The sequence below is a fragment of the Urocampus carinirostris genome, chromosome 12 (assembly GCF_059441175.1).
Source record: "Urocampus carinirostris isolate Australia breed hairy pipefish chromosome 12, RoL_Ucar_1.0, whole genome shotgun sequence".
NCBI lineage: Eukaryota > Metazoa > Chordata > Actinopteri > Syngnathiformes > Syngnathidae > Urocampus > Urocampus carinirostris.
In genome coordinates, this window is record NC_142360.1 from 10162281 (window position 1) to 10176356 (window position 14076).

The 14076-nt window shown below is 40.9% G+C and overlaps 1 long non-coding RNA gene across 1 annotated transcript; it reads left to right on the forward strand.

Annotated features, from left to right (window-relative positions):
• The first annotated feature begins 5476 nt into the window (after nucleotides 1–5476).
• LOC148354917 (uncharacterized) lies at nucleotides 5477–12342 on the forward strand. The gene is made up of 3 exons (XR_015852281.1): nucleotides 5477–5836; nucleotides 7729–7834; nucleotides 11850–12342. It is a non-coding gene; the product is annotated as an uncharacterized LOC148354917 (long non-coding RNA).
• Nucleotides 12343–14076: the final 1734 nt, after the last annotated feature.

Consider the following 14076-nt stretch of genomic DNA (forward strand, 5'->3'; position numbering starts at 1 on the left):
TGTGGAAGATTCCTCCAACGGAAGATATAGTTGAGTGTCGTCTGCGTAGCAGTGGAAGCTGATATTGTACTTGCGAATAATATCACCTAATGGAAGCATGTAAATGTTGAAAAGTAGGGGGCCGAGCACTAAACCCTGCGGAACACCGCAGGTAACATTAAAGGGCTCAGATGTCGTTTCACCATATTTAACACAGTGCGTCCTATCTGAGAGGTAAGATTTGAACCACGAGAGGACGGCTCCTGAGAGACCAATCCATTCATCCAACCGTTCTAGTAGGATATTGTGGCGCACTGTGTCAAAAGCAGCACTAAGATCCAGTAGTAGCAAAAGTGATGAAGCGCCAGAATCCATTGACATTAGGAGATCATTTGTTACCTTGATCAGAGCTGTCTCAGTAGAGTGGTTAGCCCTGAATCCAGATTGCATGGATTCAAAAAGGTTATTCTCCGATATGAAAGCATTCAGCTGCTGTGCCACTACTCTTTCGAGTACTTTAGAGAGGAAAGGTAGGTTTGACACAGGTCTGTAATTACTTAATATTTCTGGATCAAGGTTGGGTCGTTTCAGTGTGGGTTTAATAACGGCGGACTTAAAAGCTGCTGGAACTACACCTGAGGAGAGTGATGTATTTATAATATTTAGAACTGAAGGCCCAAGGACGCTAAAAAGACTTTTAATAAGTGAACCTGGGAGAGGGTCGAACTGGCAAGTTGTCGGTTTGGCCGCATTCACCACTTGTTTGAGCTCATCAAGTGACAGTTCACTAAAACCGGCCATTTTCCCAGGGCAGCCACCCTGTCGTGCATCTGTAAATTTCAGTCCTTTAATACGTGTGGTACTAACAATATCTTTTGCAATTTCTTCCTGTATGCATTGAATCTTCTTAGTGAAGAAGACCATTAAGTCCTGAGCAGAGTGTGTCGAACTGTCTGCGATAGCCTGTTGCCTTGTAAGCGATGCTACAGTGTCAAAAAGGGCTTTGGGGTTGTTCTTTTGAGACGCAATCACCTTCGAAAGGTAGGCCGATTTTGCAGAGGCAAGGGCCGCTTTATACTTTAACAAGCTGTCACACCAGGTTTGATGGAAAACCTCAAGCTTGGTAGCGCGCCATTTTCTCTCCCATTTCCTGCATTCTTTTTTAAGGGCTCTAGTTTCATCAGTAAACCAAGGTGTGCGTCTTTTAGGACGTGATTTTAGTTTTATGGGCGCTATTGAATCCAGCACACTAGTCAGGGTGGTATTGAACTCATTCATGAGTGAGTCAATCGAGCCATTGTATTTAGGAAAGGACGCAACTGCTCCAGGAAGGAGTTCAAAGAGCTCAGAAACTGTGCCAGTGCTTATATTGCGTCCGCTAAATCCCTCAGCTTTATTAAGTCTACATTTAGTTAGCACCTCAAATGTCACTAAATAATGATCAGAGATAACAGTAGTACACGGTAGAACCATAATGTTTGAGGTTAAAACTCCTCGAGTCAGAATCAAGTCTAGCGTGTTCCCATTTTTATGGGTTGGCAAGTCAACCAGTTGAGTAAAACCAAATGCATCAATTAGAGAACTAAACGCAATAGTAAGTGAACTGTGTGGGGAGTTCATATGAATGTTAAAGTCTCCCATAATTATAATTTTGTCTGCATAGGTTACTAGTTCAGACAAAAGTTCAGCAAATTCGTCTAAGAAAGTTGTGTATGGCCCAGGTGCACGATAGATAGTTATTACATCAATTGACAATTGAGGGGACCGCATCACAAGAGCCTCAAACGTTTTGTAATTATTAGAGGTACGTGTATTAAATTTGAGCGATTTTTCAGAGATTAGCGCAACACCACCACCTCTTTTCAGCGTGCGTGCTATATGACTACTCTCGTAGTCTGGGGGAGAGGCATAATTTAGCGCTAAGTGCTCATCCGGGCGTAACCACGTTTCACAAAGACCCATACAGTTAAGTTTATAATCACGAATAATGTTATCAACAAGTAAAGCTTTTGGAGCAAGCGATCTAATATTTAACAGACCAAATTTCAGCTTTGCTGAATCATTTGACTTAGCTGAACTCTTTGTAGTCTTTGTCGAGATCTTCAAAAGCTCCCGGCGTTGTGGCCGCTCGTGAGCGCTGAGTTTAAAGCGTCGGTTGTCCGGCGAGGAATGGATGGTGGAATTAGTAACATCCTCGCGTCCATCTTGCTGCTTGGACTTCACACGCTTCACACATCTACCTGCACGGCAACCACGCTTCTGTGTCCTTTCTTTACGGCGCCGTCGGCGACGTTTATTAAGAGGAATAGCTGTCCACAAGGATGCCGGGTCTCTTTGAAGTTCGCTCGGTATATCATGGGCGGTATAAAAAGTGCCCGAAAAATCGAAATTTAGACGCCCACCCAACCGAATAAGTTCGTCCCTACTGTAAGTGTTTTTGGCCACACATGTGTCCAAAAGTGAAAGCAAAAAAGACAAGAGAACGGCAATAAATAGAAGATTAGCTGGAGAGCTAGCCGCAAGCATGTATCCATGCGCAGCCGCCATCTATAACACAATGAAACGATAAAATATGATGATAATAAAACCCAGCGTTCAAGGAGCTCAGGTGTGTCGCGTTCTGTCGAAGCGCAGCAACTCCCGGGCCTTGTCCACCTGCCCTGTCTCTCTGCTGCACGTCCTATGGACAGTGGCGGCTTGCGAGTCGCCTCAACTTGGGTCGGCCTGTCTCTTAAGCCACCCCAAACCATCAGTCCCACTTTAGTTAAGGCCAAAAGATGCATTGCAATAAAAAATTACAACACAACAGCGCAAGATCAGGTCTTCGTGGCGGGAAACACGTGCACATTGGAAACAACTGATGCCAACAGTAGGCTGTCTTGAGTGGTCCCCAGTGGTTGTGTCTGGATATCTCTGTAACTTGGATTTTCTCTGGTGAGTCAGGCAAGATTAAGCCATCTTGTATCTCAAATTTCTTGTATCTTGAGTAACTCGAATGTAGACAGTTATTGTTATATTGTATCCATAATGAATACAAGGGTAAGAGACACAATCAACAAGCCCATGAACTGACAAAAACATATGTTGGTAATACATTTGACAGTCCAGCAATTGTTACGTTTTGAAAGTAAAAAAACTGCAACAACAAAAAGTCTTTTGTATGATACATCCCAACTGTACCAGAAACCAATACCTTTACTATGACTGGAATATGTGTATGCTTGTGTGGTCCCAATCTTTCCAACTGTATCAAACATACTGTTTGAAATAATTTTGTCAGTACCCAAAAAAAATTGGGATTGTATCAAGAATATTCAAATTTGATGGTGTAAATCAAGATCAGTAGGTGCCTAAACATTAATATCCATCCACCCATCCATCCATCCTCCACAAGTTCGGTCGTGGAGGGAGCAGTTTTACTAGAGTAATGCAGACCTAATAAACCCCAAGCAACCTTGTCCAACGATAGGATCCAGTGCCTTTCATGGCCAGCCGAGCAATCTGGTCTCTGAAGAAAAACCCCAGTTGTCCCTGGGGCCTCCTGGCAATAAGATATTCCCTGTAATACCCCTCTTGGGAGGTAACCAGGAGATATCTGTAAGCCCAAACCAACTCAGCTGTCTGCTTTAAACCCAGAGTCCCTTGTGGACGACCAAGCTTCTATACTCTCTAAGGGAAAAGCAGGACAACCAGCGAAGGAAGGTTACTTTAATCACTTGTATCAACAATCTTGGTCTTTACATCATTACCCACTGCTCGTCACTATGAATGAAGGTAGGACCATGGACTAAACTGAGGGCTTTCCCTTTAGGCCCATAACCTTTGTAATGTGCCTGAACCTGAGTTTTTAGATTAGGAAAAAACTGAACTTTGATTTTACTGGTTTGGTGGTTCCAAGAATCAATCCTTTTTCGAATACACTTTAGGTGTAGGGCTGAATTTAAATTTGGTTTACATTTTTATCTATTAGCGTTTCTTACGAAACATAATCTATATATATTTTTGAATGTGGTGTTAATGTTTCAGTCCATGTTCCACCAGTTCACGATAGGCAAGGTTTTACCAAGCTCAATGTCTATGTTCAGAAACTAAAACAAGAAATGAGACTTATATAAAATGTTGACCATGGACACTGTATCTATATTCTAAATAAGCTTAGAGTGATCATACTCCTGAATTACGGGAGGTGCTGTTGTGGCGCAAAAACCGAGCATCCGAGAAACCCAAATCCTAGTGCCCAATGGGGTGACATCCTGTATAATATATACACTCAAATGAAAATATTCAGAATATTCAGGATTTTAGCGGATTTTTGTTGTTGCGGGTTGTTAATGTTCCACTCCATGCTCCACAAGTTCACCAGAGGCAAGGTTTCACCAAGTTCAATGTCTATCTTCAGAAAAGTAAAAGAAAAATGAGACTTATAGAGAGTGTTTACCATGGACACCGTATCTATGTTCTAAAATAGTTTGGGGCGATCAGACTGCTGTATAATGGGAGGTGCAAGAACCGAGCATGCAAAAAACCCATATAAAAAGGTTGTTGGGCCCGATGGGGCGACATACCCTTATACTATATACACCCAAAGGAAAACATCCATCCATCCATCCTTTATCTGCACCGCTTATCCTCAGAAGGGTCGCGGGGGGTGCTGGAGCCCATCCCAGCCATCTCCGGGCAGTGGGCAGGGGACACCCTGAACTGGTTGCCAGCCAGTCGCAGGGCACACAGGGACAGACAATTCGCTCGCTCATTCACACCTGGGGACAATTTGGACCGGCCAAGTAACCCGACATGCATGTTTTTGGAATGTGGGAGGAAACCGGAGTGCCCGGAGGAAACCCATGCAAGCACGGGGAGAACATGCAAACTCCGCACAGGAAGGTTGGTAGCTGGATTTGAACCCATTACCTCAGAACTGTGCCGCACACACGCTAACCACCGCGCCGACATTGAGAAACAATTTAGATTTTAGCGGAATTCCAAGTTCCTTGGATCACTCTGTCTGTTCAGGTCAGATGGAATTTTGGGGAACACTATCCAACAACACTCCTAGTTGTTTTCTACAACTTCACCTGAATTCACCTGAATGAAGACCAAAATAAGAAGCATGAGTTTAAGGTGGCTTGTTGAGGCCCACACAGGCTTTCATGACATCAGCATGTCAGATTTTGTTTCTAATTGTACAAATTGACCTCATCAGCCAGCCGCATTCACTGAAACCCGCTTTACTTTGCTGTTTTTCATCTCCACATCACAGACCGGAGAACAGAGAAAGTTGTATAAATAATACAAGCAAAAATAGAGTCTTTAGGACGTAAGTACGGTTTGTTGTGTAGCCTGTCAAGTGTGCGCCGTGATGCCGTAATCAAAGCGGGTAAGTAAAAGCTGCTAGCAGATTGATCTGTGCATACAGCTTAAGTGTATTAGAGCTGCTAATCCCTGTAAATATCTGCAGGCAAGGCAAAGGCAGCCTTTTAACATCCACTAAGTCAAGTAAATAGCAGCAAATAGATAAATAATAAAAAAATAAATAAAAATCAGCTGGGTATAAATAGACGTGTGCTGCTAATGAGGCCCACGCCCGGATTTTTTTGATGCGTTTGCCACCCCGTCGTTCAGGGAGAGCGCTGGCGACGTTTTTGCTGCAAATGGGGAGCGTCTGTTCCCGGCTAACACCGCGACAGATGGGAGAAGAGGAGGAGGAAGAGCAGAGCGTGAGAGCTTTTTACCTCGGAGGAGGTGGCAACAGTGAAGCCACTCATTAACACCGAATTTACCACTTCGTTAGCGAAGCAGCTTCCCGAGGCGTTGGGGGCGTTCGCTCATTGGTTTTGTCGCTCGGACCATTTATAAGGTACGTCGATGATCTGACTTCTGTCCAATAAGATCACCGATTAGTTGCATGGGATCACAAAACTTTGATAACATGAGTAACTTCCCCTACTTGGAGTAACGATGTGTTTGTTATTGCTCCCAGTTGAAGTTTTAATTTCAGACAAATTACTTTAGCGAAAACAAAGTTAAATACCAATAACAAAAGGTGTAGCTATGGTCTTGGCATTGTAGGGGACCGAAAAGTAATATTTTTCTCCGGGCATGGTTTATTGCAAAACACATCCCTGTTAACCTCAACCGATTGTGATTCCCATTATCAAGAGATAATACATCTCACAGACACAAAGTGACACCTATTTAGTCACAGCAAGGCAGCCTATTTAGAATACCGCAACAATATTAGCAATTTCCAGTGAGGTTGCCGTCTGGTCACAGTGACCAAGATGATCCAGTTTAGATCGATCTAAAAAAAAAACAAAAACAACGAGTTTCCTCAAAAAGACATTTACCCATACAAAAATGTTTGTACAGCGTACACGTTTTGAAATGACACAAAAACATATGAGCTGCGCTGCAAGCTGAATGAGACAGTGATCGATTGTTCAGCGTTCATTTCACCTCTGAAAAGTGATGGGTCCCGGGGACTCGCATGCTCAAAAATCTATGAGTCCCAACAGAGATCTATTGGTCCCCAAAATTTAGTGTTATCAAGATTGAAATTGTAAATCGGTGACAAATATATAATAAAAATCTATATATTCATTCAGTTTTAATCATCACAGTTAATTGGTAATACAAAGCAGTTATCACTTCAGATCTTTCAGTTCATATATTCTTCGTGGTTTGCTGTTCCGCCACAGTTGTAATGCCTTCTCAAGGTCCAATCCATTATCATTCTCTTCATAGCGTAACCAGGAATATAATTAAGTCCATTTTAGCAGAAAAGTCCTTTTCTTGCTAGGAACATTCTTTTGTTTATTTTCTTTCATCGAATCGTTCGCTTGAACACACGTGTCAAAGAATTTCCATACCTGTCAACCTCCACGGCTCCATGCCCTTACACAATGTTGTATTTTCCCTTACAAAATAATCTTACACCATATTTTTTTCAAACGTGTTTATTTATGTAGTTTAATATGTCATATTGTACATGTGTTTCGTTATATCATAAATATTGTTAATTAACATTTTGTTGTGAGATACTGAGTTGCTCGACATGAATGAGGTTTATTATAAAAAAGGTTCAAAAATGAAGTATCTTGGACGTTCACTGTAAAAGGAAAAAATACATGCAAATATAATTGAGTAGGATAATACATTTTCTTATTCAAAATATTAATTTATTTTCTGCATCAAATTATTGTTGGTAATATACCGATTAAAGGGATAACCACAAATCTGTCTTTTTTTTCAATTTCTACTTGTATACTTCCTTTTTTTTCTAAACTTCTTTATACAACATAATTCGTAATATCAATCATCAAAGCAAGTGAGCCGTTTGAGAGCCGGCTCTCTTTAATGAGTTGAGCCAAAAAAGCAGATTCTCTAAAAAAAAGACGGACTTCCTTTCACTACACAACTCAAGCTTGACTTGATTGATTTGCCGTTTCGTGATCGTCGGTGTATACCGGATGGTACCCATAATTGACAAATTTGCGTGTTTCCGTACAGATTTTCTTGTACGTCGTACACGTCTTAAAATGCATAATAAACGTACTTTGTACGGCAAAAACGTACAGGTTGACAGGTATGAATTTGTCTGCCGTTTTTTTCGTGCCGGAATTATTGCCGTTGTTATCACTTTCTGCATTATCTTTCGACTTATTACTGACACTGAAGAAATTACCAATTTTGTGTTGATTTTCACCTTCCCTCGACGACAACCACCACAACAATGACGTGATCTCGAAGCGCCAAGATCGGCGTGCAGACGAAAACTCGAACTGCAAGACCAAAACCACAGTGGCGGATCTGCCTGACAAAAAGTTTGGAGTGCGGTAAATCTTTGTAAAAAAAAGTAATTGGTAATAATGACAATTTTGTGTCAAAAAGTTTGCCTCCCGGAGACGCACGTTGATTTGAGACTATGCGTCCCCAGGAAAAATGAATGCGTCTAGGACGCAGGGACGCGGGCAAACGCGAACACTAATTGTTATTATGTTCTTAGGAGATCACATACTACTGGTGGGAAACAAAACAATGATTGCGCGATATCGGTGGGGACGCGCCCCCTACGTCCATGCCAAAACTACGCCCTTGCCAAGGAGCAAGAGTAATACGGTTACTCGGCTTCCTGGAATCAATAAGTACATGTGGTGTGACCAGATGTCAATGTCTAAAGAAATCACAAAATAATCACAAAAATGAAGTAGACCGGACAGAATTGATAAGTAGTGTTGTTTATGTAACATTACACAAAGAGGACCACAACATTGTAGAATGCCTGTTAGTCGGAGTTTTCTGCAACTATTTTGGAGAAATGAATGCCCATACAATGGCAAAACTGTGGAACAAACACAGATGCTACCCTACATACGGGCGATCGTTCGTGAGTTGAATTTGTTTGCAAGTTGCTTCAGTGCTATATTTTTTTAATGTTTGTATAATTATGTTTAAGGCTTGTATAACTAACCCGTAATGTTTTGTACTAATAATTAAACATATCATAACATAATATGCTCTAAAAAGATAAATCAAGTTTTGTTTAACTTTCTTTTGGAAGATGCACTTCAAGAGTTCCTCCTCCGTGGTAAAAAGTGCCCGAAAAAAGTGTTCCGACCATTTTCTCAACCGCATCAAGCTTTCTTATTCCACTTTCGTTTCAAAAGACAGTAGTGGCGAAAAGAAGCACTACAGTAATGTCCTGTACTGTACTCTGAAAAATATGCACACAATACAAGACCTCAATTAAAACATGTCTGGATATTTTTCGACATCCCGAAAAATTTCTTCGTACCTACCGTTTTACTTAAGTCGAATGGTCGTGAGTAGGGGAGCGTCTGTACATACCAAAACTGCTTTGGAACCAAACAACATTGTGCGGTGGCCATATCTAAAATGGAAAGAAGACATAAAAAGGGTTTGATAGATGTTTACAGATAATTTCAGTTGCATTCTCTATTAAAATAATGAAAGCACACAAAATTGTGGAGTGACCCTGTGTCAGTGACTATTCGCAAAAGATAAAAGAAACAAGGTAGGTTAGACTAGATTGTCATCAAAACAAACAGCTACACTTTAAGAACACCAAGGGGTAACCTTATGACAGACTCTAGAAAGAAAAAGCCAAATTTTGGGCAAAACATCTTAAACAAGGCAACTTTCCAATCGAACCGAAACATGGACGCTTTCAAGGTTGTGGAACGACCCCCCGAATGCCGCATAAAACCACAAACCGTTCATTTCTGTGGTTGTCAAATTCAGTGAATATCTTTTCAATTATTTACCTAATGAAGTTTCCCAGCTTGACTGGTGTTATTTCACGCAAGAGGAAGTGAAACGTTTGTGTGTTGGAATGTGCTATCACACTATATGCTCACGTGAACTTGTGTTTGAGTATGTGTGCGATTCCGTCGGTGCCAATTTACAAAGCTAGGGAAAGTAGTCACATGATTTGAAATAAAGACAGAAATAAAGAAGTACATTTTGGCTAATTTGAAAATCAATTTTCGTGACAGATTTTTTTCGTCTTATTTTGTAGGGATTGTTGTGATATTAGATGGTGTAAGTGCCCATATATAGTCATAATTGTTTTCATTTATTTAGCGGTAATCATGTTTTATTTCATTATATCACCTTAATTCTTTGAGTAGAATTCCTAATGAAACATTATTTTTAGTTGATGAGATGTTGATATAAAACAAAATCCTGAGAATATTACTAGGTTTTGTCTGTTTGATTTCCTCATTAAAGGTTGAGTGGCTTAAGAAATAAAATAATAATAAAATAATAATAAAATGATAATACAATTCTGTAACCCTACTACCGTTAATACTTGGTGTGTTACCAGGTGACTCCTTTACTTTTAAATGCAGATACTTATTTATAGACCCCTCCTGTTGTTAAGTACTTATGTTATTTACATTGTCAAAAACATCCCTTGATCCAGTGGAAGTAAATCCTGAGGAGTGTTTATATTCACCTACAAAATACAACTGAAAAGTTATGGCGGGCCGTTTCAAGCACAGAGTACAAAGATGCTGAATTTCTCCTAATTGAGATATTCTCCCTATCGTTTATACTAGCAATCCAAGTCAAGTTTACAACTATAGAATAAAATACAGAAATCAGGGAGGCGGCACAGTGGTTAGCGCGTGTGCGGCACGGTTCTAAGGTCTTGGAAACCTCCTGTGTGGGTTCAAATCCAGCTACCGGACTTCCTGTGCGGAGTTTGTATGCTCTCCCCGTGCTTGCGTGGGTTTCCTCCGGGCACTCTGGTTTCCTCCCACATTCCAAGGACATGCATTTCAGGTGGATTGGCCGGTCCAAATTGTCCCTAGGTGTGAATGAGCGAACGAGTTGTCTGTCCCTGTGTGCCCTGCGATTGGCTGGCAACCAGTTCAGGGTGTCCCCTGCCCACTGCCCGATGATTGCTGGGATGGGCCATTTCTTTTATTATGTGGTTATTTTAAAGCAGTTTAGAGAGGTCGGCTTCTATGCGAGTATATACAGTCATTTGAAACTAGATAGCTACTTTCGGAGTAACGTTGTGTCAGTAATCTGAGGGATAAGTAAATTACTTTTTAAATGAAGTAACTAGTAACTGCAACTTTTTTTCCGTAACATGCAACACTGCTTGTGAGTCGTCCCGAGAGCTTGTGCACAAAAATGGCCATCAACAAGCGAAAATGCTAGCTCGCTAACAAACTCGATTGTTTTCTATTTCCCGCTGCCACCAATTTGTCACCTTGCGGGCAACATGCAGTGCTTTTCCTACGTCGTCTCCATTGCTGAGGAAATTTGCTCCGTTTTGGCGGCGCCTCGAAGAATTCGTAGCACGGGCGAGGCCGAGTCCCGGAGGAGGGCCGACGAATGAAGCGTTGTCGCTCGCGGGGCTAACGGCGAGGTTTGTTGTGAACACAGGTGGTGAGAGAAAAGAGGCGCTTGGTAAATCACAATTCGCCAGCCCGGTAATCTCCTGACCCTTTTCCCGTAGCAGCAGGATACGGGGGAGAGTGTGAATAAACACGTGGGCTGCTCACCAGTTACCATGACCATAAATGACATCGACCCACTGACAAGACTTTTTGTGTGCGATGATTCCGTCTTGTTGGATAGAAATATATTTTCACGTTGGAGAATTCAACCTTTTATTTGATAACTAATGTATTTAAAGCCAAGTGTATTGACATTGTATAATTTGAAGCTTTTTGTGTGACATGTATCTTTTCATTGGTCATGGATAGATAACAAAAACACATGATAGAAGTGACCTCGATAGGTTGGAACTAGCTTAAACTATATGAAATAGATCAAATTACTTTTTCTCATTTGCACCTTTATATATAGAAAGATTGTATTTCTTATCATAGCCTGTACAAAAGCTTTTCTGACCTTTTACCAAACCTTTGTGACCACGAAAGTGTTTAAATTGTAACATATTAAGATAAAATCCAGGTCAGATCAAAGAAAATAAAAAAATATATATCTATTTTATGTATTTATCCTTTTATTACATTTATTTCTGATTACTTTTACTGATTTGCTAAATTGAGCTTTATTATGAATCAAATTGGATTAAAATAAAATAATTTTTACAACAACATTTTGGTTGAAGAATAGGATCAAATATACTTAAATAAGAAAAAAGTACATATAATTGACAAAATTATCCAATAGAGCTCATGAGATATTGTGATATCCAATTGTAATTAAATTCAACTGAGTTTATATTAGATTTGTTATACAAAGTAAATAATTCTTAAAATGATCATGGATTCAAAACATATCGAACGTGTATAATTATCTGCAAATAGGATACATTTTGTTTTCTAAATCTGAAATCTGATTATTTCTGAACATTGTTCTAACAGGACTATTTGCAGCAATCCAAAAAACAACCTGTGCGGCTCAATTTTGTCACAATCACCCCGATCGGGAACACCTGTGTTCAGGATTTGGCGCCAACAGCCAGGACAGCTGATTGGCGTACACTGTACATTTAAATTCCCAGCTTCCGGTGACACTTTATCCGATTGTACTATGCGATCTGTTGCCATCTGCTCAGAAAGCCCGTACCTCCGACTCTTTGCCTGCCTCCTGTTTTTCTACCTGATCTCCGTTGCCGACCCGTTTCCGAATTTGCCTACGACCTGCCCTGCCCGCCTGACTCCTGATCTCTCTTCCGAACACAACGACGCCCTTCTTCTCCAGCCCCAACCAACAACACGACGACTACGCCTGTCCGCGACCATTCCCGCCAAGCCTTCACCCGCCTGTCAAGTCTCGACAATCCGTCAAACAACGGATCGAAGATTCACGTCTTGTCATTCTTTCCTTCCAATAAAAACCAAGAAACGAGTGCAAGTGATCTCAGTTTTCCTTCCGTCCTGCCTGACAAATTTTTGTTGCCTCTGTCTTTTTTTTATGCAAATTATGTCATTTTACTGTACATGACTATAGCGTTGCCACTCGTAAGTGACGTGCAGCTGGGAGAGGCATGGAAAAATTAAAACAATGTATACGTTAAATGCTTAAACTTATTCAGTTGTAAAGTTCTTTTATCATTTAAATTTCACAACTTTTGGACTTTATTTTTCAAAAGAATGTTTACATTATATTATGAATATTTTGATACAAATAGTATTATTTAATTATTGTGGGGCACACAATTATCTTGCCTCATGGCAGAGGGCGATAGTGAGTCAAGAATTCTGCAGTGGGGGACACCTTAGCCCCAAACAAAAGATTTTGTGATAATATAAGCAAGCTTACAGCAAGTCAAGCTATCTAGTAATTTTTGTTCTTGTGTAGGGCCTTATTTCAAACAAAGAATTCAACACTTTGTCGTCAAATACTACATAAATGAAGCAAAGATTGTTGTAAGACAAGACTCTAAAATTGTCAAAACGGGAGTGTTTTTGTCTGTTTTTAGCCCCAAACAAGCAGGTGTCAAGAACCGCCGGGTGCAGTGTTGGAGACAAAGGCGCCCGGCAGGTCACAATCATAGAGGCACGGCCACATGACAACAACACCACAAGTCTTTTGAAGAGAGCCTGGTCCTCTCCGTATATTCACCCCGCCGGGCCCGGAGAACTTGTTAATGGACCTGCTTCACACCTCTGCTCAGAGGTGCGTCGCGTCCGAACAAAGACGGCCTGTCGTGTCCCGTTTGGGAAAGCCTGGGGGCCAAGACACGCCTCGCAGCCCCACATGTGGTACACGCCTGGCAAGGCTCAATCTGAAGCCTGCAAAAAGCTGGCGGGTCTGCAACGAGTCCGAACGGGTCCAGTGTTAGATCGCTTTGAGGACACAAATTAGATCTTGATGGGGAGCTGCCGGCGCAACCACAGTAAAAAACAATCAGAATCTTGTTGCATACTGCAGTGGTTCTTTAAGGGGATGGTGTATTATTTAGGGCCCCCTAAGGGTAAAATAACTTTATTCATTGACTCATTCAATGCCAGATGTTTCCCTCAAACCGGATGTGTCGGTTCCAGACAATTTTTCCATTTTGAATGTCTACAGAAAATTTAGTTCTGCCGCTCTATAGGCAAAGGCCGTATTAAAAGAAAGCTTGGACCCTCAACTTTCATAAGAAAAAAGTATGTTTCTAGCGTTTACCATTGTTTAGTGAACAACAGTTGAACAGTTCTAAGTTTTTTGAAAATAATGAGATCCCTCAATTTTTGTGGTTAATTGGGACCAGAACCATGAAGTAACGTCGCACCTTCATCAAAGCCCCCAAGAGGTTAAACTTACCTTAATATTACGTCATTGCCTGTAACAAAAATCAAATCAATTATAGTTTTACAAATATAATAGCAGTTTAATTAATTAGTTGTGATTGCTTCAGCAAGGCACAACTACATTGCCAAGTGCTGTAAGCACAGGGCAATGTAGTTGTGCCTTGCTGAAGCAATCACAACTATTATAATCCCCCGAGATATTATTATTATTATTATTATTATTATCTCTATCTTCTTCCGCCGAAATTTAACGGGGATCTCCTGCCAGAGCTTTTGGAGTAACCCAACGATTCATGTACCAAAAATTCCGGCCCGACTGGGACTCTTGTGGGTTGTTTTTTAAAAGCGATAC